Genomic DNA, 27,166 nt, shown 5'->3' with positions numbered 1-27,166 from the left:
TGTTGGCACCAAAGAACATGCTTCAGTCCTGTGGCTCTCTTATGTTGTTCAATGGCCTAAGGAAGAGCTGGTAGCTGGACTGTTAGGGATCCTCAGCCCCCTTTGCACCTTGCCCTCTTGCTGGTTCCTGATGTGCTACCACCATTGTGCAAGAGTGCTTGCATGTATTAAATAGACACGCCCCAATAGGACGGGTGACATATTCCTGTGTAGCAGACCTGTTGACATTGGTGTTTTGATATTTTTGACATGAACTTCTGGGACACTTTCTAAGTGACAACTGGCCCAGAAGAACTCCCTCCTGATGTCACTCAGAAGAATTAGAACTCAGTATCACTTGAGGGCTTGGCCTGACACCCCTGTCTATGTTCTTCCATTCTCCTCCCCACAGTGTAGGATCTTGAAGTACATTACTGGGACCTATTGTCTCTCCTAGTCTCCCATGTATTGATGGCCTGGTGATGTTGATTATGGCCTGGTGATGATGTGGTATGCAAGGTTTTGGTTCATTATTCCAGAAAGGTGCTCCTATAGTGCCTTTCTTTGTCATACATATGTCCATTCAAGTTTGCTCCCACGGCATCCCCTGCACTTTTAAGATACAAGGTTGCAGGGTCAGGTGTGGTCTGCACCATTGTATTGATACTTTAGTGTACTGTTACTCTTGGGATGTAACAATCACATTGACCTTTGACTGAGGCCATGCAGACCCTTAGGGAGAAGGTGTGCGGATCCCTGCACTTGTGGGAGAGCAGAGCTAAAAGCCTCCATGCCCATGTGTGCCCACTAGTAATCCGCCATTGCTTCAACATAAGAAGCTCATGGTTATCTGTATGAATGTGTTTCATTTCTGAGATCCTGGTGTTTAGAATTCAGGTTAAGGGAGATACTGTGACCTATTGGCAGATAGCAGTGGCTTTGAACTGAGTGACTCCTTGGTACCATTAAGTCTATGTAGTAGAATGTTTGGCAGTAGTGTGTTGTGCCTTTTTCCCCTGGAGTCTACGTAGGACAGTAGAGGGTAAAGGGAAGTTGTTGTTGGCCTCCTAGATATGCACAAGCCCCACATTTATGCACATGTACAGGGACTTTCCCTTTTCCTCGCAGTCCCTCATTATGCAATGCTGTTCCCCATTTCCACCTTTCTCTTTATGGCTATTTCTTTGTGAAGGTAACTGTTAGATTCTCCCAAGAGTATCCCTTGACTATGATCTCTCTTGCCTAATATGTGTGCTCCTTTTCATGTGTACACTGCCCAGGTGGAGTTTCCCTGCCAGGCTTGCTATTTGCCCAGAAACACTTCCTTTTCTCACCAGAGAGGAAGATGACTTGATAGCCGGGTCACATTTGATCAGGGTGCTGTGTTGCTTGTGGATACATCAGGAGGTAAGCTGCGTCCATCATGCCATCTGCTTTGGTCGTGCTTCACCCTATCTTAAAGGGTGATTGTGTACTTCTTCCTCTTGGCCTGGCACAACTGACCCAGACCATCTGCCTCTGTGAGGCAGTGCTTGGATCGATGATGAGTACCTCTAATTCTATGCATTCCTTGGAAAACCTGAACAAAATGAGTGAGAACGTCTACCACCGCTGTTCTCATCGTATCTGAGGTCCAGCACATGGTCTGCCCCAGCACAGCTTTTCCGTGGTCACCCACCTCTCCTGTCACCTTAACATTGAAGGTATCCATCCAGCCTTACAAGGTTCAGAACTTTTCTGTCAAACTTGTTAAGTATACGTTACTCTTTCTGTCTAAGAGTTGTGCAGCCTCAATGGTCATGTGGCATCCTTGACTGAGAAGAAAGATGAGATCAATTCTTTTTCTGGGCTCTTCTTATTATTTGCCCATTCTCTAGTTTTCAGGCAGAATTTGACTTGCTGCAGTACATGAAGGCTGTGGATTGAAGTTAATTCACTAGATTTCAAAGTCATTTGTCATTTGGTCACATTAGATCAGGGTTTTGTGTTCCTTGTGGATACATCAGAAGGTAAGCTGTTATGCGTCCATGATGCCATCTGCTTTGGTCATGCATTCGCAAACACCCAGGTAAACCTATAAGGAAATTCACTTTTGGTCCATGAAGCAAGCTATGAGGGCAGGAGTACTGAAACAAATTGTGTGGCCTACAGATCTAGGCAGCTGGCAACAAGGCCAAATGATGAAACCAAAACCCAATATGGATTGCTAACCCAGTGGGTGACACAGCTGTAATCACGGATAAAAGAAAACTGATATTCACTTGTGCTGCTGGAGCTTATGTTGAGAAGCAGAGTGCAAATCCCAGGAAGGTCAAATATGCTTGCAAAAGATGAGCTTGGGGCATAGAAAGTCTCTTTGATCACACCACTGAAAAGGACTCTCAGGAGAAGTGTGTGGATTAGAGAATCAGGGTGTAGGGCTCCTTTCAGTTGTGATTCTACAAGGTCCCTATGTATAATAGAAATGGATGACCTCAGGTCAGTAGCATACACAGAGACTGCTGATTTCTCTAGGTCCTTCAACATGGTGTGCATGGACAACATTGACTAGATCTGTAGGCCACACCATTTGTTTCAGTACTCCTGCCCTCATAGGTTGTTTCATGGACCAAAAGTGAATTTCCTTATAGGTTTACCTGGGTGTTTGGGAATGTAGGTCCCCCCTGCCAGGGGTTGGATACATGCTACCACATGGCCATGTCGGCAGCAGCATTGTTTGGAGTGATAGCATATCCCTGTGTAGAATTGGCATTGGTGTTTTTGCAATTTCTTCTCATTGTCTGATAGTAGCATCAGGTAGATTCCCCAAAGTGTGCTCTGTCCTACAGACCTCTTGCTGGTATCATACAGACACTGTAGGTCACGGAATAAATTTAGATATTTGGCCTCTTGCTGTCATGCTTTGGTTCTGCTTTCCATTCTCCCCATCATTTTGAATGAGGTGTTGAGATTCTCCTGACACATTAGGGTTCTTTTTTTCTGGCTTGAGAATAGAAAATGTACAGATGTTTCTGTTCATTCATCCCAACTCTTTTCTCCCATAATACTTGGGTTCACATTTGTCAAAACTGACTTGCCCAGGAAAAAATGTGGCCTCGGTCTCCCAGAACACTTTCTGTGAGTCCATGAGAAATAAGATCTCCTTCTGACCCCAGCGCAAACCAGGAGACTTCTATGGAGAGAGGATGCATGAATTCCAGAGTTTTCAGTATAAGATAGCTGACTGGCCTCCAGACTCTAGCGGCCTGCAGCTCCAGCAAGTTCTTATTTATAAGGAACAGAATTTCATTGCTATCTGAATACTGTTCTTTGTATGGGTTTTTAGGTACCTGATTCTTGTAGTTTAGTTAATGAGAGAGTGTGCTCTGCTTCCAAGGCAGAGCTGTAGTGAGCGCAGTGGTTCCTTGGCACCTTGGAATCAATATAGAAGGTGAAATTTGGGCTCCTACCATGGGAGTCTGCAGTTGACTAGAATGTGAAGCATAGTGACAGTGGGTAAACTGGACAGCGATTATGACAGCAAAGGTGCTGATAGATGTCCAGACACACCTGATTCCCACAAAAATCCTCACACACAGGCTCATGAACTCCTTGCTACAATCATGCCTAGTTCAAAATTGTCCCCCATGCCTGCCACCTGAGTTTATATGGCTGAAGATTTATAATGATAAATGCCAGGCTTGCCTATGGAGATCCTGTGGCTTTAATCGCTCATGCGTTCTGTGTTTTGTTTACACTACTTAGGTGGAGTTTGCCTGCCATCCATGCTGTGTGTAAGGAAGAACGTCCTGTGGTCCCCGGAGACTGACGAAATACACAGATTAAATTGGCCAGAGTGTTCTAGTGCCCATGGCCACTTTCAGAGGGTAAGCTTGGTTATAAGGGTGCTTGTGAGAGCCTTTGATACCCATTCCCCAAGGCCATGCACACCTTGCCCAGGGTAACTGTTTCTGTGAGTTAGCCTTGCCACTGTGCTCGATCAATGATGAGTAACCCTTCCTCTATGCATTCCTTGGAAAACCTGAACAAAATGAGTGAGAACTTCCACCACTGCCATTTTCATCGTATCTGAGGTCCAGCACGTGGTCTAATTGGGGATGGTAGAATCTATGAACAGTTTCCCCTTGTTTACAGTTGCTCACCATGACCCATATCTCTGCTTTGGGCACAGTTGCCCTTCTGGGGCCCAAGGTTGTATTTTCTGTGGAAGAATCAAGGATCTTCACTCACCCAGGACAATACTCCTTGCCAAATATGTGACTATTCAATTTCTGTCCCCCATGCCCACTGTCAGAATTTATTGCTTGCAGTTTGTGAGAGGAAATGCAGGCCTTGCAAGTGGGGGATCCTGTGTAAGTTATTTCTCATGTCTATTCCTTGGACACTTTCTCATGCATTTTGATATTTTGTGTACACTGCTCAGGGAGAGTTTGCCTGCCAGGCTTGCCCTGCGCCAAGAAGAGCTTACTGTGGTCTTCAGAATGAAAGCTGCCGAGAAAGCCTATTTAAATTGAGCCTGTACTGTGCACACACAGTTCCAGAAGGTAAGCTTTTTCCATGTCCAAGATGCCAGCCAGTTTGTTTTACTTCAGCCTGTCTTAAAGGCTGCTTTGAGGACCTGTTCCCCAAGGCCATTTGCTACTGGTCCAGGGCAGCCAATTCTATGAGGTAGCCTTGCCACTGTGCTCGGATCAATGATGAGTACCTCTAACTCTATGCATTCCTTGGAAATCTGAACAAAATGAGTGAGAACCTCCACCACCGCCGTTCTCATCGTATCTGAGGTCCAGCACGTGGTCTGCCCAAGGAACTGTCAAAATGACCGATAGTTTTCCTTTGGTTATACACACACAACTTCCTAAGGGCTTTTGCTCAGAGAGGTCTATGCATTGACTCATGCATTGATTTCAGTGCTAGGTGTAGAGTCATTTGATTCTCATTGACTGGGAAGGCATAGTGTTCTGTGGCATTCTACTCCTGTAGAACAAGACTATGTATTCCTGTAGGATTTTACTCATCCCTGCTATCCAAGTGACATCCTTCCATGCAAGGGTGGGCGGGGGGCTGTTGAGAAGTGATTATATTTAGAAGTGAGTAACCAAAGCTCCACCTAGTTGTCTGTTGGAGTTTGTCTACTTGTTTTGCAGTGGTAGCTGAAGGTGTGGTATATATAATACAGTGTGTGGCCAGCTGGTATACAGTTGCAACTGTAGCCTTCTAACCTGGTCCAGAGTGGGCCAACTTAGGGCATGGACTCTTTAGAGATATACAAAGACGTACTTGCTGCTAGTTGGTGATGTTTATTGAAGCTGAGGATAGGGTCCAGAAGTCAGGTGTGACTACAGATTGTAGGCTTGGAACAAAGGTGTTGCTTTGTCCCAGTTCTAATGAGGGTTTTTGGAATCTGATGTGTGTTAGAAGGACAGGGTATATTTCTTGTTCAGGCACAATGGTGAATAGTAGCATGATTTGTCCCTGGACACCTTCTCATGTGTTCCATTTTTTACTACACTGCTCAGGTGGAATTTGCCTACCTGGCTTGTCATTCACCAAGAAGAGCTTCCTTTCATCACCAGAACAATGTCTTATGTGATGCCAAGTTTGAATTCTATCTGGGTGCTATACGCCTTTGGATAATTCCAGAAGGTAAGGAGTCCATTTGGTCAAATTGTTATATCCTTTCAAATACTTCCACCCGGCTTGAATGGCACATTCCACATAGCCATGTGCTACTTGTCAAAGTCAAGTGTGAGGCAGCTTCTCCACTGTGCTTGGATCGATGATGATTACCCTTAACTCTATGCATTCCTTGGAAAACCTGAACAAAATGAGTGAGAACTCCTACCACCGCCGTTCTCATCGTATCTGAGGTCCAGCACGTGGTGAGCCTCACGAATGGTAGACTGGAAAGGCATATTTTATTTGGTCAAAGGCATGTAGCTCCACCCAGGACCTTTGTTCGAGGGATTTGAAGGTCTTTGGCCTTCCCAGGCCCCTGACTATGTTGTCCATGTGGGAGTCAAGTGTCATAATCCTAACAAGGTCAGTCTTTTCCCCAGTCATTCCTAGTCTTGCACTGTGTCCCATGCCTGCTTTCCAATTTATGACTACTGGTTTGTGAAAGCAGATGCCAAGGCAGGCAAAAGAGGATCCTTTGACTATGATCTCTTCTGCCTGGTCTCCAGGCACTCTCTCATGCATCCTGTGTTTTGTATATACTTTTCATTTATTTTTTTTGGCTTTTTTGGCCACACCCGTCGATGCACAGGGGTAATTCCTGGCTCATGTAGTCAGGAGTTTCTCCTGATGATTCTCAGAGGACCATATGAGATGCTGGGAATCGAACCCAGGTCGGTCGCATGCAAGGCAAATGCCATATCCACTGTGCTCTCACTCCAGCCCCTGTTTACATTGTTTAGATGGAGTTTGCCTGCCAGGCTTGGCATGTTCTAAGAAGAACTTCCTGTTGTCCCCAAAATGGAGATTGATGAGATACCACGTCATTATGGACCCGAGTGCCATTGAACCAAAGATCCTTCCAGTAAGCAAGCTTCTTATGCATCCAACAGGCCATCTGGTTTATTTTATCTTTGGCCTTGGAGCCCTTCCTCTTAGCCATGCATTAATAGGCCAGGGCAGCTGCTTGTGTGAGGCAGTCCCTCCATTGTGCTTGGATCGATGATGAGTACCCCTAACTCTGCATTCCTTGGAAAACCTGAACAAAATGAGTGAGAACTCCCACCACCGCTGTTCTCATCGTATCTGAGGTCCAGCACATGGTCTGCCCCAGGATTGGTAGGCATGAGGGACAGCTTGTATATAGTCAAAGGCACACTTCTCCACCTAGGTCTCTGTTTAGGTTCCCCTCCACCCCCTACCTTACCTGGCACAGTACTTTTATTTCATAAGGAGTGGTTGAATATCCTTCACTGCATCTCTCTTGGATCTGTGCATGCTAGCCCCTTTTTTACCAACTGTGAAGGGGAGGTGAGAAGGTAAAGGATTTATTCTGCTCTGGGTGTGAACTGATAGGTCCTTAGCATATATGATATGTGGATGATTGCTTGTAAGATTCACGCCCAGGGACTGGCTGCCTAATGCTTAAGCTTGTTGTACATGGATACCTCGAGATACTGTGGTGGCTTAGCTTTTGGGTCACACCCAGTGATGCCCAGGGGTTTCTCCTGGCTCAGTTACTCCTGGCAGTGCTCAGGGAACCATAAGGGTTGCTGGGAATCGAGTCCGGGTCAGTTGCATGCAAGGAAAACACCCTACCTGCTCTCCTATCACTCCAGTCTTGGGAATGGAATGTTTTGGAGTGTTTTTGTTCATCCATTACTTGTAATTCACTAGTACCTGTGTGTCCATGTCTGTGTCTGTTCAGATTTACTCCCATGGCATCCCGCAAATTTTCCTAAAAAACATGGCCAAGGAAAAACACCCTGCCAGCCCATTTGTTACTTTGAGATACTCTCAGAACACTATAACTCAGTTCCCAGCACGACCCCCTAGTGTCCCTGGTAGAGTCCATGGAAAGCCCTTTCACTAACATGAAGGTGTGTAAATCTCAGCATTTTGTTGGAGAGCAGAGCTAACTGCCTTCATCCTCTTGACAGTGGCTCCAGTGTTTGCTTCTACATTGTGAGAAACATCTTATGGTTTTCTGTGTGCTAGAATTTGTTTTGGGATCTGGATTCCTGGTGCTTTGGCCTCAGTTAAGGGAGATAGAGTGTGCCATGCTTCCAGGGCAGCAACTGCTATGAGCAAAGTGGCTCTTGTGAATTCTGGAATTGACTTTGAAGGTGAACACTGGACTTCTGCAGTGGAAGGATGTAGTATTCTGCATTGAACAAGCATCTAGTGAAGTACTTCCAGAGGGAGTCAGGGAAGGTCCTGGTGGTTTCCCAACATACATGAGCCCCACACACATGTGCACACTGTGACATGCACTTTTTATTACAGCCCTGCCTACACGTTGACTGTCTCCCATGCCTGCCATGTGACTCTGCTACTAATTTATAAGATCAAATACCTGGCCTGCCCTGGGATCCTATGTCTGTGATCTCTCATGACTGGTTTGCAACTATATTCTCATCCATTTTATTTTCCTGTACATTGCTCAGGTGGAAATTGCCATCTACCGAGAAGAACTTCCTGTTCTTGCCTGAGTAGATGTCAATGAGACAACCAGGTCAAAATTGGGGACGATGCTATAGTGTCCATGGACACTTCGAGAAGGTAAGATGTTTATGCATCCAAGAGGCCATCCACTGTGTTTTACCTTTGGTCCTTCTTGAGTACTTGAGGATTCATCCCCCACAGCCATGTACTATTGGTCCAGACTAGATGCTTCTGTGAGGCAGCCTCCCCACTGTGCTCGGATCAATGATAAGTACCCCAATCTCAATGCATTCCTTGGAAAACCTGAGAAAAATGAGTGAGAACCTCTACCACCGCCGTTCTCATCATCTCTGAGGTCCAGCACATTGTCTTCCAAAGGGATGGTACACATGAGGAACAGCTTCCGTCTTTGTCATATGCATGTACCATCACCTGTGACCTCCACATTAGGGGTCCCATGCCTTAAGGCCCAGGGCTTTGATTTCAGCAGGTACTGTGAGCGCAAAGACTCTTAGGCACCTGGAGTACACTTAGATTATAATTTTTGGGCTCTGGCATGTGAGGTTGTGATCTCATGCTCTTCAAATGTAGAGTGGCATTGGGTAAACTGAATAAGAGGGTGCTGCGGGAGATGTTGTTTGCTACCCAGACACATACAAATACCTCATTCAAGCACCCACAGAGGGACATGAAATTTTTCTCTAAACCCAGCCTATTACTGTACTGCCCCTCATGCCTACTGTCCTAGTTTATTACTACTAGTTTCTGGGGACAAATGCAGACCTGTCCAAGGGTATCCTGTGGTTGCAGTCTTGAATATCTGTTCTCTGGGCATGTTCTCACGTGTTCTGCTTTTTATACATTGCTCAGGTGGAGTTTGCCAACTAGGCTCATGGTGCACCAAAAAGAGCTTCTTATCATCACCAACCTGGAGACCAGCAGGATATACTGTTTGAGTTGGGCCATGCTGCTGTTGTTCCCGAAGTTACTTCTGGGAGGTAAGCTGTTCATGCCTTCAGTAGGCTATCCTGTCTGTGATTTGGCTGTCTTGAAGGGTGCCTGAGGACTCCTTCCTCTTGGCCATGCATTACTGATCGAGGCCAGCTATGTTTGAGGCAGACTCTCCACTGTGCTTGGATCGATGATGAGTACCCCTTAACTCTATGCATTCCTTGGAAATCTGAACAAAATGAGTGAGAAACTCCACCACCGCCATTCTCATCGTCTCTGAGGTCCAGCACAGTGTCTGACAAAGGGACAGTAGACCTGAGGGACAACTTCCCCCTTGGTCATATGCATATGCTGTCACCTCAGGTGTTCTCATCATAGGCAAAGTGACATCCAGATCTAGGACTTTCGTTTCTCTGGTGGGAGTTGTTGTCACTCGTCCTTTTTGGACAGTGATGTGTTTTGTCCTTGATGCAGAGTCTTTCTTTCCCTAGGCTGTGATTATCGTTTGTGAACTTGAAGCATCAAGCTTCCCTGCAGCTGAGGATTGAGGAGATGAGACTGAAATTAGGAGGCCTTCTGAGTGTTTATTTTTGACCATGTACCATGGCCCTACCCTGTTGGCTGTTGTCTCTACCTAGTAATTGTGTCATCGAATACTGCTGTGAGCCTATCTCGTGGTTGTAAGAGGTATCCCTGAGCTTCACCATCTGCTACCTGCCATCCTGACATGGCTCAGCGAGCTGGGAATTAGGGCTTGAAATACACTGATATGACAGCTCATGTTGATGGCAGCATTGGGCTGAAACCACATAGTATTGATTTCAGAGGCTGATAGAGAATTTTAGAACTTTTGGCCGAGGAACTAACTGGAGTCCTCTGCTAGAGATTGTTGCTTCAGGCTGGACACTAAGAGGTCCCATTTCCTGAAGAGAAGTTAATGTCCTTTCACATCAGATCCACTCCCCTGTATTGGCTGCTGAATGTTACAGGTCATTCTGCTTGTGGTCCTTGGAGAGCAGCTTGACGCCTTGGTTTTGACAAGCCTACTATTTTCTGGCAGGTGGCACCACAATCACCTTGAACTTCAGAACTTCCAGGTTTTTCTTTGGCTTCAGGAAATGTACTTTCCCCCATCCCTTGTCACATTTAACTGGTTAGGGAATAAAAGGTAAAGGTAAAGGCCCTCCCGTTGATCGTCGATTTGCTCGAGTGGGCCCAGTAACATCTCCATTGGAGACTTTGTTGTTACTGTGTCTGGCATATCGAATACTCTCGGTAGCTTGCCGGGCTCTCTGAGAGGGGCTGAGGAATCGAACTCGGGTCGGCCATGTTGGCCGCATGTAAGGCGAACGCCCTACCCGCTGTGCTATCGCTCCAGCCCAGTATTCCAGCCCAGTATTCGATGACACAATTTTTGTGCTTGGGTTTCAATTATACAATGATCGAGTACCCACCCCTCCACCAGTGCCCCATTTTCCACCACCACTGATCCCAGTACCCCTCCCACCCCCCCATCTCCCCTATCCTCCCCTGCCATTGCACTTCTTTTTTTAATTTTTATTAGTGAAACACCATGAGGTATAGTTGTATACTTACAAATTTTTGTGCTTAGGTTTCAAGTATACAATGATAGAGTACCTATCCTTCCACCAGTGCCCATTTTCCACCACCATTGATCCCAGTATCCCTCCCACCCCCATCCCTCCTGCCTCTGTGGCAGGGCATTCCCTTTTATTCTCTCTCTCCTTTTGGGTACTGTGGCTTGCAAAAGAGGCATTGATTTGCAATCATGTTCAGTCCATAGTCTACTTTCAGCATGCATCTCCCATAGTGGTGATGGGAGACACCCTATCACCCTATCCCAACACCCTATCTGAGCTGCCTTTTCCCCTAGCATGTGCGGCTGGCCTCCAAGCCATGGAGTTTACCTCTTGGTACTTATCTCAGCTATTTTTGGATGTTAGTCTCCTATTTTGTTACTTTATGTTCCCCAGATGAATGCAATCTTTCTATGTCTGTTCCTCTCTTTCTGACTCATTTTGCTTGGCATGATACTTTCCATGTAGTACGACTTGTATGTAAATTTCATGATTTCTTCTTTTCTAACAACTACATAGTAGTCCATTGTGTAGATGTACCAAAGTTTCTTTAACCAATCATCTGTTCTTGGGCACTCAGGTTTTTTCCAGATTCTGGCTATTGTAAACAGTGCTTCAATGAACAAAGAAGTGCAGATGTCACTTCGACTATACTTTTTTTGCCTCTCTGAGATGTATTCCCAGGAGTGGTGTTGCTGGGTCAAATGGGAGCTCAATTTCTAATTTTTTGAGAATCATCCATACTGTTTTCCACAGGGGCTGAACCAGTCGGCATTCCCACCAGCAGTGAAGGAGGTTCCTTTTTTCGCTACATCTTCCCCAACACTTGTTGCTTTTGTTCTTTTGGATGTGGGCCAGTCTTTGTGGTGTGAGATGATATTTCATTGTTGTTTTGATCTGCATCTCCCTGATGATTAATGATGTAGAGCATTTTCTCATGTGCCTTTTTGCCAATCAGATTTCTTCTTTGATTAAATTTCTGTTCATTTCGTCGCCCCGTTTTTCGATGGGGTTGGATGTTTTCTTCTTGTAAAGTTCTACCAGTACTTTGTATATCCTTGATATCAACCCCCTTGTTGGATAGGTATTGTCCCCTGTCCACTCTCAGGTCAGTTAACTGTCCCCTCCCATGTCAGTTAATCTGCCAATATTCAAACCCGGGAATTGACTTTCTTTGCGCAACTGCCCCGGGCGTCCTCTAGGACTCTGGGTGACCCACCAGCCCTGAGCCTCTTCCTGTTTGTCCCCAATGCTGTGGTGCTGGTCTTCTTCTCCTCCCAGTTGGTACTCCCCCCATCCCCCCCCACCATGTACCTGTGTGGGCGTGGCCTCTTCAGAAGTGGGCGTGACTTTGGTAGAAGTGGTCGTGGCCTGATTTTAGGCAGGCAGCCACAGGTAGTTTAGTCATACCAAGAAATCTAGTGTAACATCTCAGTCCCCATACCTCCACACCAACATGAAGAAACATCGCAAATCCCCACCATGTGGGGAGGATGATGAAAAGAGTCCAGAAGCCTCAGTAGATGCTACTCACCTAAAAGACCTCTCGGATAAAGAATTCAGATATGAAGTAATGAAGATGTTCAATGAAGTCATGAACAGTCAGATGATACCCAGTAACATGACAGAAACAATCGAGAAATTATGGGAAGAAATGAGAGCAGAAATTGGAAAGCTACACACAGAAATGTCACGAATAAAAGATTCTGTGGATGAGAAAGTCAGTCTGTGCCCTCAACAGTAGAATGGCCACAGCTGAAGACAGAATCAGTGAGCTGGAAGATCAGCTGCACCAAGCCAACAGACAACAACAAACAATGGCAAGAGACCTCAAAATAGCTCTAGAGCGAATCAGAGTCCTAGGAGATGATTCCAAGAGGAACAACATTAGAATCAATGGAGTATCAGAAGCTCAGGGAAATAATTCCAATGAAAAAGCCATGGCCAAACACATCATTGCTGAAAAATTCAGAACTGGAGAATGCAGCCATTCATATTCAAGAAGCCTGAAGGGTACCAGCTAAAAGAAACCCTAACAAAAACACTTCAAAATGACATATCATAGTTAGAATGATGGATGCCACTGATAGAAACACAATACTTCAAGGAGCAAGGTCAAAGAAGGAAATCACATACAAAGGAGCACCCCTTAGATTCACAGCAGACCTATCAGAGGAAACCCTCCAAGCCCGAAGGCAGTGGTGGGATATAGCAAAAAAAGTCACTGTAATGAACGCTTCACCAAGAATACTCTATCTGGATAAACTACTATTTTAAGGGAAATTTTAGTTGTAAGAAATAATTTGAAGGGATCTTTTTTAACCTAGTCTTAGAACCATTTTATATACTTCCTCATTCTACAGAATTTTCCCTCATCATATGTGTCAATTTGTGTAGTGATATTTTATTGCTTATGATCTCCCGACAGTAGAAATATTCAATTTGAAGGTTTCTGTTTCTCAACTATTTTTTTCTGTAATTTTAGGGTGTATGAATATTGGTATTACATGAGATTCTTAACTGCCTCATCAAAGACGAGCTGATACTATGACTTTTGCAAATTCTGTGAAAAGCACAGTGATACATTCTTTGTGTGTGTGTGTTAAATTAGTGTTAATTCTTTATTTGTTTTTATTTTTTAATTTTTATTAGTAAAACACCATGAGGTACAATTGTAGATTTACAAATTTTTGTGCTTGGGTTTCAGTTATACAATGATCAAGTATCTATCCCTCCACCAGTGCCCATTTTTCAGCACCACGGGTCCCAGTCACCCTCCCACCCTCCATCCCCCCCATCCCACCCTGCCTCTGTGGCAGGTTATTCCCTTTTGTTCTTTCTCTCCTTTTGGGTGTTGTGGTTTGCAAAAGAGGGATTGAGTGGCAATCATGTTCGGTCTATAGTTTACTTTCAGCATGGTTCTCCCATCCTGGGAGGATCCTCCCAACACCCTTTATTTGGTGCTCCCTTCTCTATCTAAGCTCCGTTTTCCCCTAGCATATGTAACTGGCCTCCAAGCCATGGAGCAAACCTCCTGGTAGTAATCTCGGCCACTCTTGGGTGTTAGTCTCCTATTTTGTTACTTTATGTTCCCCAGATGAATGCAATCTTTCTATGTCTATCCCTCTCTGACTCATTTCGTTTAACATGATACTTACAATGATAAATTCTTACATAACATCTAATGTTCTAATAAATGTCTTTCCTGGGTTTTGTTTTTTGTTTTTTAAGGGAAGTGGAATATTAATTGGTACTGTATAGATTATACAATATGAGATTTTCAATGATAATGGCTTTTGTTTGTTCTATTTCAGAAGTTTTATAGTTTCTCATCTTCCTGCAAATGCCTTAAACAGAGTTAGTTGGGGAATGTCAAAGATACTCCTCAGCTTTGGGGCAGAGGGAAGTTTGTGAGTGCTGAGTGGAATCTTTTCCTGAATTCTCAGTGCTGTGGTTGACAATACAAGGGGAAGTGTCCTGTGTTTCCATGTCTGCCTGAACTCTCTCCACACCCAAGTCTCTAGTAGCATTATGTACTTCCTGATCCTGTATGTGTCCTGCCTGAGTTGTTATGACCAGAAAGTGAGGAATCAAGTTGAACATAATCTCTGGCTGGCCTGTGTGAATTCCAGTGTTTCTGAGAAATTTGTAGTTTTTTTTTTACATTTCTTGTCACTCTGAATGACTTTCTAGGTAGTTGAGTGATGGATTCAAACACATGTTGTAAATCAGGGTAAGCACCAGGAGTAATCATTTAACTATTTTTATTATCTACCATAACTGTTGTGATTTCCCTCTTAATCCATTGAGATATCTTGATTAAGGAAAAAATTTTAAGATTGAATTTATATTGAGATTGAATGTGCATTGTTTCAATTGAATTTTACAACAGGCCAACATTTTTCTGAAATTTTAAATATATTTAAAGAGTTTGCATTTTCAGTTTTTCAGAAAATGTCAGACAGTTCTTGTTCTGATTTAATTTAAAAAATAGCAATTTTATTGGATTAACATTAGAAACACCTTAGAAAGAAATTGCAGTAGCTATTATTTGTGAAGTATGTTATTGAACTCCTTTTTTCTTTCAGAAGGTCACTTAAAAATGACTTATTTCTCATGTTTTTATATTTGTTTCAGATCAGCAGGAACAAAGCTCAGTATTTATATGAAAATCTTTATTCCTTCCTCTTGAGAAACTGTGTGACTAAAAGACTGGGCCAGTGGTAAATCTTAAATTGGTAAGCATATGTCTCTATGTTGCTATTTCTTCTGTGACGGGTTTAATTAATATGGAGCATGTGACAATTATAAACATGTCATCACCTAACAACATTGCCTCCAATTACAGAAAGCGAAAGCAGACATAGTGAAGAAATGAGCCATTTAGTGAAAGCAGACTCTTTAATTTATAATTTCTTATCAACCAACTTGATCTATACATAGAACACTCCCAATTGGCAGTAGGAAAATGTATATTCTACTTATATTCATCAGAGAGATCATAAGCTGGGCATAAAATTGGACTAAAAGAATTTTTGTCAATGTGATTTTTAGTTCAGTATCCACTATATGTTCATTGGCTCTGAGAAGGATGGAAGTTCAGTGCATGTCTGAGGTGTGTGCACATGACCCCTAAAGCATGTAGTCCAGGTTTCTCTGTAGGAATACAGGATACCCACATTTGTGAGTGATGTGTCATTCAAGTTCAATTACAAGATCATGTGTTTGTATATATGATTTATATTTGCATATGATAGTTTATACTTACATCTGTACTTTCCTTTTCGAAATTTTTCTTCTCTTTTTCTTGGTAGGTGATAATCAAACCTAAAGGGAAGGGAATCTACTGATGCCTTTATCTGTAATTTTGAATTTTGGATTCAAAGCATGATCTGACACAGTGCTTCTCAGTTGGTGTTGCTCTGATCCCACCTGTACACTTTTACAGGTATTACTGATTATATTAGCAGGGCAGTGCATGTTTTTCTCAGAAGGGCCTGGATATACACGAGGTATAGGTATGGTTTGGGCTATACCTATTTTGGTTTTTAAGCCATACTTTGCAGTGCTAGGGCTAACTTTTCATTCTGTGTCAGAGACCATATAGGTTACTAGGAGTCAAACCTGGATTGACTGCATACAAGGCAAAGCGCCCTTGTACCTTATACTATTTCTCTGGCCCCAAGAACTTGTCCTTCCTACGCTTTATGATATTTGGTGGCAGTTAAGTTGCATAAAAAAACACCACAGCACCCAAAAGGAGAGAGAGAACAAAAAGGAATGCCCTTCCACAGAGGCAGAGTGGGATGGGAGGGATGGGGGGGTGGGAGGGATACTGGGATCAGTGGTGGTGGAGAATGGGCATGGGTGGAGGGATGGGTTACTGATCATTGTATTACTGAAACCCAAGCACAAAAATTTGTAAGTCTACAACTGTACCTCATGGTGTTTCACTAATAAAAATTTAAAAATAAAAAATAAATAAAAAACAAAAATAACCTCCAAGGCCTCAGATACTGAGGATAAACAGTATATTTAGAATAGGTAAACGAGAGTGTTTTGAGTGTTCTTGTAATAAACCCTGCCCAATGACACTGAAAAAGATGATTGATAAGAATCACTGTCACTGTCACTGTCTTCCCATTGCTCGAGCGGGCACATGAACGTCTCTCTTGTGAGACTTTGTTGTTAATGTGTGTGGCATATCGAATATGTCACAGGTAGCTTGCCAGGCTTTGCCATGTGTGTGAGATACACTCGGTAGCTTGCCGGGCTCTTCGAGGGGGCGGAGGAATCGAACTCGGGTTGGCCATATTGGCCACTTGCAAGGCAAACGCCCTACCCGCTGTGCTTTTGCTCCAGCCCATTGATAAAAATAGGCATATATAAAATAGTATTCAGGAAGTCCTATTAATGTTGAAATTGAACAAAAGTATGTCTCTAATGAGTTGTTCTTCTATTTTCAATGGAAGCATTTCTTCTCTTTTTCTTTTCTTCTCAGATGTTGACTTCGATACTCTTTAGCAGAGAATAATACTAGTAAATCTCATCAAGATCTTTAAGGCAGATAAATTTTTGCTTCCCCGTGTACCAGGGCTACCTCTGATGGTAAGTATCTTTCAAAAGAGCCTTGTCTTACAGGAGAAACAATGTGCAGATAGAAAATTAGTTGTTAATTTTCAGAACATTGATGAGTTGGTTGTATTTTAACTGACTCCGTAGGTGGCTTGATAAGTTGAAATACAGCCTTTCTTATATTCTTAGTTTCTCTGCACTTAACTGCTAATATGAAATTTTTTTCTTATCCAATAAAAACTTAATTCCTTTTTAAATGGATCTATTACATTATCAACAAATTAATATATACGGAAGATATAGTGGATTTTCAGTCAATCATTAACTGAGTGAATTATCCAAAATTTTGAGGAACAAAATAGAGGGGTTATGCCATATCTCTCTAGGATAATCAGATGTTTGTTGATGCCCTCTCTGCCCTGAAAAGGTGAAAAATGGCACCAGTGTTTATTATCATTGATTTTATGAAGTCATTGTTTTGGTCATAACATGGTGTTGGCATCTTAAAAATATAGATTTGCAGGGTGGGAGGGCTGAAGCAAGAGTACAGTGGATAATTTGCTTTCCTTGCTCTCTGTGACTCATGTTCAATCCTCAGCATCATATATGGTCCTCTCACCTTGCCAATACTGATCCCTGAGTGCAGAGCTAGGAAATGAGTCCTGGATGTGGCTCACAAACAAAAATAAGATAAATATTATTGTGGCTTTCCCCTGTATACTCCACGTAGATTTCTTCTAGCATGTATAATGAAAGAGTGCATAAAGTTTCTTTTGCCACTGCCAGGCTTCTTAGGAAATGCGTTCCTCATTCTTGTCATTTTCCCCACTGTGTCCCTGCAGGTGATGCCCACTACTCGAGGTAGATGTTTACCGTGAGTGCCATTATCTCTACCACCAGCTTCACTAACACAATGACACCGCTTATTCCTGCATGGAGATTCCTCCCCTTCCTGTGTTGCAGTGGACACCTCCTGCAGATAAGAAATGCTTAACTGAGAAATGCTCATGTTGGGATATCATCGATGAGACTTTAATTTGGGCATGGTGACTGTTTCCCTTGCTGCTCCTTGACTCAATCCTGGAAGCCTCAGTAGAGGAATTAGAATTGCACAAGAAACTCAAAATGGTGGAATTGCTCAGTGCTTCCATAAAATATGCATCTATAATTTTCATTTCACACATGGTAAATTTAAAAGTAAAATATATGAAAAAGAAACTGCATATTTTTCAGAATTGAAAGCATATCTAGATATCCTATATTCAAATTATCTGCCCTCCTCCCTCTCAAATCTCAGTACCACTTTTCCTCTAAAAAGAAAGTGTGTGCATTCTTTAAGTAGATAGATGGCACACATGAAATATTTGGAGGAGTTTGTTGAAATGAGTCATATATACCTTCTTATGAAAAATGTTTTTATTTAAATATTTTAATGCTCTTTTCAAACTTCATTAATTTATATCATTAGTTGAATGATTAGTTGCAGGAGTGTTTTAGTAATGAGCAATTACATGTTTTAAGCATTTCTCAATCAAGTACTTATGTTAACACTAAATTTTTATACAGTGAACCTCCCTATAAATTATTAGTTTTACCTTGTCTACTATATCATAATAAATTACTTAAGGAAATCAATAAGATTAAGCATATACACAATTTTCAAATTGTAAAAATTATTACAAGATTTTAAAGTGTAAAATCTTTATCCTCAATCGGCAATGAGTGCTATTGCTGGTTTTCCCACAAAATTATAATTTTATACATATTCAAAATCTTTTGAAATGTGATAGCCCAAACTATTGTCTTAAACTGTATTTCTTTTGGTTTTGAGTTTGATCATTTTTTCATGTTTATTAACCATCTGTATTTTTTTTACTTTTCTCTTTATGTCTGATTTTGAGGTGGAGGGGGGTTTTAGTATCTTCCTGATTTGGAAGAACTCATTATTAGGGGATTAAGCTTTGAATTGTTAAGCATTATAGGTTTTTTACACACTATAAACTTGGTTTTTGTTATAATAATGTGTATGATTGTGATATGTCTATAACCATGTCTGCTTCTATGGCTTCTGATTTTCGTGTCATTTTGGAAAGATATTTATACTGATTCCATAAAACTCTTCACCTGTGTTAACTTCTAATTCTTTTGTGTTTTTTAATTCAAAATTTTAAATCACAAGTATTTTTTTATTTGAAATCTTAAAGTTGCCTACTTATTTGCCATTACTTGCTATTATTTGCTAATAATTGCCCATTAATATGTACTGCCATTTGCACATATGCTGTATTTTCATCTGTGACTAGCTCCATTTTTGTTCTGTGGGTCTGTGTGTCTCTTCTGCTCCTGTCTCATATGTCTTCTCATTGGAAGAAATTACAGTTTAAACTGTATCACCAACTGTAATAAATCAATTTAGGGGAGAATTGGTTTTTAATATTATGTCTTCCTATCCAAGGATAAGGTATGTCCTCTTCAATTCAGTATTTTTGATTATTGTTATTATTTTATGGGGTTAATTTTGTCTTTCATTTTATTTTCTTGGTCATTTTTTCCTTTACATGAAAGTGTATTTTCTTTGAGATAAGGATTTAAATTTTTTTCAAGATATGTATACTCAGTCCTTTACTAATAGTAATAATTTGTCCAATGATCTAGATTGGAGATATGCTGATAAATATCACTGGCACTTTTAGAAAAGTTTGTGAAAATTTTCCTCACCCTTGTGACAGGTTATGTTTTGTTTCATTTGAGAGGGTATTTGTTGGGTAAAATCTGTGGTACTCTGAGGTTATTCCTAGCTCTGTGCTTGGGAATGTCCCCTTGTGTTGCTAGGGGACCACATATGGTGTTTGGGATTTTACTGGGGTCAGCTGCATATAAGGCAAGTACCTTACTTTCTGTACTATTTCTCTGGCCCTATTTTAGGTTCTTATTAAATAGACTACTTCTTTGGTTTAACCAGCATATTGTTGCTATTTTCAAAAAAAGATTTACAGAAAGAGCTGTGATCAAAGAAAGCCAAATGTATATTAACCTACCACTTGGACAAGGTTAATAAGTGTTTCAAACAGGAAGTTAGGGATTTTTAATTTGTCATAAGGTAGTTGAAAAGGGTTTTATCATAAGGCATGAATAAAATTTTTCATGAAGTATTTTCAGTTTGGTTAGAAGAATATGGTGAGGATCTTAATATGACTCTAGGTGATCAAATTGTCAAATAATAAGATGCCTGAGTAGGATGTCAAAGATGAGTTATTGAGCAAATTGATAATTTATGCATTGGCTTACCATTATATCTTGTTGTATAGGACTCTGCTGTAGAATCAGGTCGGTAAGTTATTTTCACATGGTTGGTCTCAACCATGAATGTAAGGTGTTAATTTTAATTTTTATATCTTGTGTATCATTACAAAATTATCCTACTTTTATTATCTTTCTAAAAATTTCAATCAAACCCAGGTGGTAGATGTAATCAAATGTTTTGCATAAGAAATTGTATTCCTTAAATGCTTATCATTGTGAAATCATTCATTTTATATTATTAAAATTGCTCCTTTTCTCCTGGAATGAACAACTTTATTTACTTAAAGGGTTTATTATTTATACTTATTATAAAATTATGAGTGTCTGCTTTCATTTGGAATTTTTCCACATATGCTACTAATTGGAACTCATCTGTAATTTTCTATTGTCATGGTTTTATCATTTTCTGGTTGTGTTAAATAAATTTAAGATTTTTGAGGTTTTCCTGTTCTCTCTGATCTAGAATGAATTGAAAAGGTCTAGCATTAACATCAGTGATTCAGTGAACATACCAATGAAATAATTTTGATGCATTTGTTTTGGTATTTTGGAATAGAAGTAATACTATCTAGAAAATGCTCTCATTTTTCTTATTATATTGCTGTTTTGATTTATACCTGGTGTAATGTGTTTTCTTCTGAAAGTAATAATCTGGGATTTTAAAGTATATAGTAAGACATTGTACAAACTATTAGTCTATTCACTGGTTTCAAGCACCATCCATTTCCATTCCAGTTTTGGTTATTTCTGCACTGACATTTTTAACCCTATAAGCATAACTCAACTTCTCTCCTTTAATCTTTGATAAAATTTACCAGTTTTAACGGTAAAATTTACATAATCTTGTATACCTGTGGTTTTTCTAATAAATTATTAAATATGTTTAAAGCATTTATTTTCACTGTTCTTAGTAATGAAATATTTGCCCTGATGTGAACTTTTACCAATTTTTGCTATGGCCGTGTTACACAGATTAGAGTTAAGGAAATAGTAGTGAGCCTAGGAACCTAGGTTCTACCATTGGCAGCAGTTTCCAATATTCAAGTTACTTAAGGCATTATTTAATTTTAATTTTAAAATCATAATCTATGTTTCAAAACTTCTCATTTTATTAAAAAAATTACAATTAAAAATTATTCACCTTCAAAACTGCTTATCAATACTACATATTTCTCATCTTTGAGATATGCAGTCATGCAGTTCTCTTTAAAATTTTAAATAGAAAATTACAATTAAAAAATTTTAAACTCATGACTTGCTGTTCATTATAACAGTAGTGTCAGCTATTAATATTTCAGCACCAGTTCTACCACCAGTGTGTTCTTCCCTACACCAATGTCCCCAGTTTCCCACCCATCATATCATCCTACCTTCTTGCAGGCATAGGCAAATTTACTTCATATTGTTTGTTATAACACAAAGGCAAATGGAATGATCAAAGCATAGATAAATAAGAGTCAATTTGTGAGAATTGTTTCATCTCACTTTTATGTTACTAAAGTCATTTTGAGGATCTACTGTGCAGAAGGCTGTACTAGCAATTCTAGAGTTTCTTTGTTTTACTTTCAGATGTTCGAGCACACATGCACACACACACCACTTCCCAAATGTAAATGTCTATTTGTAAATACAGATAGATATTTTATACTGTTCCGTAATTTTGTTTTGTTTGTCTTTGTCTTTGTGTTTTAGATTTCATATCACTTTGAGAGGTAATCATTACCCTAATGTCAATTTTTATAGATAGAATTTACATTATTAAATGCACATATTTTAGCCATATGATTAAATAACTTTTCTTTAATGTGTATAACTGCTACCTAATTAAGGAGTTAGAGTACTTCTCTTACTTGATAACCCTTTTCTAGTTGAGCCTAATTCTCATAGATATCAATTTACTGATGTGTATCTTCATATAGATCAATTTTCCCTCTTGTATTTAAGTTAAATTACATAGTATGTGTCTTGTATATTCCACTATTTTGTTTTATCCCTATAGCAATAGCTTTGGGAAGTGTTATTTTCAGATGCAGTAACATTCCATTGAATGTTTATCCTTTCTCAGGCTGATGGTTGTCTAGGCTGTTTCCAATTTATAACTATGATGAATATTTTAGCGCATCTCCCCTGTAATTATCTAAAATGTAATTTTCCTGGACATAAGAAAATTTTAATAAGAAAAGTTTGTGTTATCTTTTAGAATCTTCCACAGCACGTTTTTAAAGGGGTGGAACCTTTGTATACTTTCAAGCAGCAATGTATGGGATTTTCAAATGCTACCCATTATGATCAAATGTTAAAATTTGTCATTATTTTAAATATCTACTTAAATGAGTGTGAGAAGTCTTAATATGAGGGATTTAGTTTCAATTAAGTTTATAACTTGATTGTTAAAGAGGATACATGAAATAATGAAGTTAACTCATACATAAATTTTCCTTAGCAAATTTTCCCCCAGAAATTAGTTATTTTTAGAATACATAGAACTTATAATATTTTGGGTTAATTGCGTGTTTTCTTGGGTGGTTTTCAAATTTTGGTCATTGCAAATACTGCTATAATAATATGAATGTATATCACTTATTTTTTCGTTAGGGCATTGAGATTTATAGAGTTGTTTATAGTTGAGTTTCTGGCATAGAATGTTGAAACACCAATCCCATCACTAGTGTCAACTTCTCTCCATCTATCAGTGTCCACAGCATCTTTCATACCCCTTAACAGACATATTTTTAAGTTTGGATCCAGTGTTTTCAGTTTTGTTGGTCTGTGCTTTAGATATGCTACAACTCTACACCTCACTATTTTGAAGTGATTTTTATACTTAAATAAAATTATCAAAAATAGTACAGAATTCCTTTATAGAAATTCTTTACACTGACTTTCTAATATTAATATTTTGTGTACTTTTTGTAATGCATAAAAAAGTTTTTGAAATTCTGAATATTAATATTTATATTATATTAATAGTCTGAAGACCATATTAAAAGTTTGCAGTTGTCCTGCAAATGTCCTTTCCACTAATTCATTCTGATTCAGTATATCATATTGCACCTGTATCTCATTTATCTCCCCATCTCATTATATGAAATTTTCTTTTTATTTCAGAACTTGATACATTTGAAGAATTATTTTTGCACTATAATCTTCAGTTTGTACTTTACTGGGTATTTTCTCATGATTGTGTTGTGTTATTTTTGACAAAAATAACAATGATAATTGTGTTCCAGTGGATTTTATTGTGTATATAGTGTCTTGTTTTTGCTGATATTAAATACCACCCTTGTTAAGAGTGTGTATTTAAGGTTTATCCGCTGCAAGTTTGCTGTTTTCACTTTTTAATCAATAAATATATTGTGCATAAATACCTCAACTATACAGATATATTTCTGTCATAATGCATTTACTCACCAATTCTAACACCCATTAATAACGCCTACAATTATTGCTGTGCTATTTGCCTAAAAATAGTTTCCTATTTCAATGTTACCTTCTAAACGTATTTAAATTTGTCTATAAGGAATTTCAGTCATTCTCCATTTTTGCATTTAATTGTTGGTATGGATGTATTTGTATTTTATTTATTGGCATTTTTATTGGTATTTTAATTTATCGTTCCTACCTTTGTTCTTGTTGCTGTGACCAAAGTTTATGCAAGTTTAGTTGTGGTCCTTTACATGTCATTACTGGGCTTCACACAAATGAATTGTGCTTGCTGAATGGTAAACACTTTACTGTTTCTGGGGCCGCCAAATAGCTTGGCCTGATCAGCCACAGATCTGCAAGGCAGGCACTTTTTGTCACTGTACTATCCTGGAGTCCCCTAAAAAGTTCATTTCCTAAGTTCAAATAAGCTTTCACTTAATAAGATTCTGCATGTAACTGCACCATCATTTTCTTTTGTCTCCAGCCATTCCTGTTCACTTTTTCTGCAACACTTTTCTTGTTTTATTCAATTGTCTGATGTTTTTATTGAACATAAATTGACTACATCTTTAGCTATTCATCATATATGGGTATCTTCTGAGTTCATTTCTCTCTTTGTATGTTATTCTTTTTTTATTTCAAAGCAACATTTAATTTTGAAAACACAATATCTGTAATAACTATGCCAATCATTTTTAAAAAGTTGATGTGGAAGCATGTTTTTAGATTTTCTTGTAAAAGATATAAGTGATAAAAGTTCTTGAAAATTAGTGTTTTAGTATTTTTTTTCCTTAAATTTTTATTAGTGAAACACCATGAGGTACAGTTGTAGACTTACAAATTTTTGTGCTTGGGTTTCAGTTATACAATGATCGAATACCCATCTCTCCACTAGTGCCCATTCTCCATCACCACCGATCCCAGTATGCCTCCCACCCCCCATCCCCCCATCCCACCCTAGGAACATAAAGTAACAAAATAGAAGACTAACACCCAAGAATAGCTGAGAAAAGTACCAGGAGGATTACTTCATGGTTTTGAGGCCAGCTGCACACACTAGGAGAAAAGGCAGCTCAGATAGAGAAGGGAGCACCAAATAAAGGGTGTTGGGAGGTTCCTCTCAGGATGGGAGATTCGTGATGAGAGTAGACTATAGACCGAACATCATTGCCACTGTATGTTATTCTTTAAGGCTTGAAATAAGATTGTGTAAGTCCAAGTCTTTGTTCTGGTTTTGTTAAGAGGAGAAAATGGCCATTCTAGGTCCTTGATATATTTTTTAAACTTTTATAATTATTTTGTGCAATTCCTAAGGATAAAAAGCCCATGTAGGGACATGAATTTTGTTTTCTGATCTAACACAATGGCATATTCAGCATGTATTCAGTCATTTGTGATTTCTCACAGAATTTTCAGTAGTTTACATTATAAAGGTATTCCTTATAGTTGCTAGCTGATTAATCTACTCTATTAAGTACACTTCTTTGTTTTATGATAATCTTTATACATATTTAAGATTTGAGTTTTATAACTTTCTGCTATAATATATCAATAGGTTTAAAATGTTGAACTTTTGTTCAATATGGCCATACTGAGTCCTGCAACCATTGTATATTCTGTAACAATTTCTATGGAAGCTATGTAAGTAAGCCAGGTCATCTTTTGATAAAACAGTTTATTGCTTTTGAATCTCTATAGCTTTTCCTCCTTATTTTATTGTTAAATTGTCAGGGGATGGGGCTGGAGCAATAGCACAGCAGGTAGGGCATGTGCCTTGCACGCGGTCAACCCGGGTTCGATTCCCAGCATCCCATATGGTCCCCTGAGCAGCACCAGGGGTAATTCCTGAGTGCAGCGCCAGGAGTAACCCCTGTGCATCACCAGGTGTGACCCAAAAAGCCAAAAAAAAAATTGTCAAGGTACTCCAGTATGATACCAAACAGAATTGGTTAGTGGTTTAGTTTATTTTTTTTTCTAATTACCTTTTCCTAATCTTAAAAAAAAGTATGTAATTTCTATTAAATATAGCTATTTGTTTTATAATATAAGCAACATTTTCATTTAACCTTAATTTTGTGAATATTTTTGTTTCAGAGGGCTTCCCTTCTCATTGACAACTAAAATCTGTAACGATGTTGGGATGCCTTTTATTTTTTCACAGATAATCAATGATTTTTTTATTTTTTAAACATCAGTGTTTTCTAATTCAGTTATTTCTATTGATCTGAACTCATTCAAAAAGCAATTTCTTCTAATTTCCATCTCATTCTCATTTGATCCTTTTAAAAACATTTCTATTATTCTGCCTATATTTTCTTTTTCTTCATTTTTATGAGCATCTTTTTATTTATTTTTGCATGTTTTTGTCTGTTTCTTAGAGTTCTTACCTGCTAATCTGGGTCATTTTATGATATGTTCCTATAGACACACATGAAATTGGAGTCTTGCATAAAAGGAGGAGAATATGAACACTAAATAATTTAGAAAACATAGGTTGAGGAGACAGCAGTTGTTTTTTATTACCACATGGTCCCCAACATCACAGGGTATAACGCTGCGACCTTAAGCCACCATCATGGTGGCCCAAATAATCCCCAACATCACAAGGCCTAAGTAGCACCACATCCTTGGGCCCTTGCATTGAACCATGGGCTTCATTGACTGAATTTTCAAGAGGTGCGCCATGGCCTCCTGAGTACTGGCTTGAGAGATCACTCATACCTCACACAAAATTTGAAGCTATGTTTATTATTGTAAAATACATCTTCATATCAATGTGGTATTTGCACACTCACACTTGTCGAAGTTGCTCATTTGTACTTTCATAATTTATTGTGGTGCTTACCAGGATCATTGCAGTGCTTTCATGAGTTCACCAAAAGTCACACATTGTATTTGTGAAACTGGCATAACTTTTTTCAATTTTGGTACTTTCTGGGGATTACAATCTTATTTCAGTGCTTATTCCCAGCTAACTGTGGTGGAGCTCAAAATTGCTGGCAGTGTCTGGGATTGGAGGTAACATATTCTCTCTCTACCAGAGATTTGTAATTGTGACCAAATGCTTATAAACAGGTATTCATACACCCTGTGCTATTCTTCTGAGCCAAGCTAAAGATTAATTTTTTAAAATCTTATTAGCCTTTAGTATTAATGATTACATCATGGTAGTAGATTTTTGGTAAAACTTTTTATTTCATTATAGTTAACCTTTAAAATAAGTGGAAGTATTTTTATTTAAACTTGCCATTTTATAATTTTTTTCTGTTTTTTTAAACTTTTGTTCCATCTCTTTTACTTATTTAGTAGGTTTAATGAATTTTTTTTATTAAGGTTACCTATATACTTTCAAATTACATAGTGAAAAATGCTATATTTGATCAGATTAATAGACTTTCTTCTTTGAAAGAAGAAAAATTAATGGTCAGCACATTCCTTATAAAGTAAAAGAAATAATGGCTAACAATACCATCTTAAAAATGCCAGTTTCTGCTGAGGTGTTTGAATTTCTCAGTTGCCCCAAAAACTATTTGCAATGTTATTTGAATTTATAACTGTTTTATACATATACCTATGTACTAAGGTTACTCATACTGCTTTCCCCATATTGCTCTTTTAAATGGTAATTAGCTTCCTAAAGCAGGTTTGAATGGTTTGTAGCATACCACCACAGGGCACCACAGCAATAATGGTGTCAATGTGATAACTCGAGG

General features: G+C 39.3%; 7 pseudogenes; all 7 read left to right on the top strand.

Annotated features, from left to right (window-relative positions):
* Positions 1-1,513: 1,513 nt before the first annotated feature.
* LOC130033171 (uncharacterized) lies at positions 1,514-1,614 on the top strand (annotated as a pseudogene).
* A 2,341-nt stretch (positions 1,615-3,955) lies between these two features.
* On the top strand, positions 3,956-4,056 carry LOC130033176 (uncharacterized; annotated as a pseudogene).
* A 611-nt stretch (positions 4,057-4,667) lies between these two features.
* On the top strand, positions 4,668-4,767 carry LOC130033166 (uncharacterized; annotated as a pseudogene).
* Positions 4,768-5,752: 985 nt separating this feature from the next.
* Positions 5,753-5,853, top strand: LOC130033162 (uncharacterized; annotated as a pseudogene).
* Positions 5,854-6,651: 798 nt separating this feature from the next.
* On the top strand, positions 6,652-6,750 carry LOC130033163 (uncharacterized; annotated as a pseudogene).
* A 1,608-nt stretch (positions 6,751-8,358) lies between these two features.
* Positions 8,359-8,459, top strand: LOC130033180 (uncharacterized; annotated as a pseudogene).
* A 776-nt stretch (positions 8,460-9,235) lies between these two features.
* Positions 9,236-9,336, top strand: LOC130033165 (uncharacterized; annotated as a pseudogene).
* Positions 9,337-27,166: the final 17,830 nt, after the last annotated feature.

The sequence above is a fragment of the Sorex fumeus genome, unplaced genomic scaffold, assembly GCF_029834395.1.
Source record: "Sorex fumeus unplaced genomic scaffold, SorFum_2.1 ptg000051l, whole genome shotgun sequence".
Taxonomy (NCBI): domain Eukaryota; kingdom Metazoa; phylum Chordata; class Mammalia; order Eulipotyphla; family Soricidae; genus Sorex; species Sorex fumeus.
Note: the sequence above shows the minus strand (reverse complement) of the source record. Positions and strands in the feature narration are given on the sequence as shown.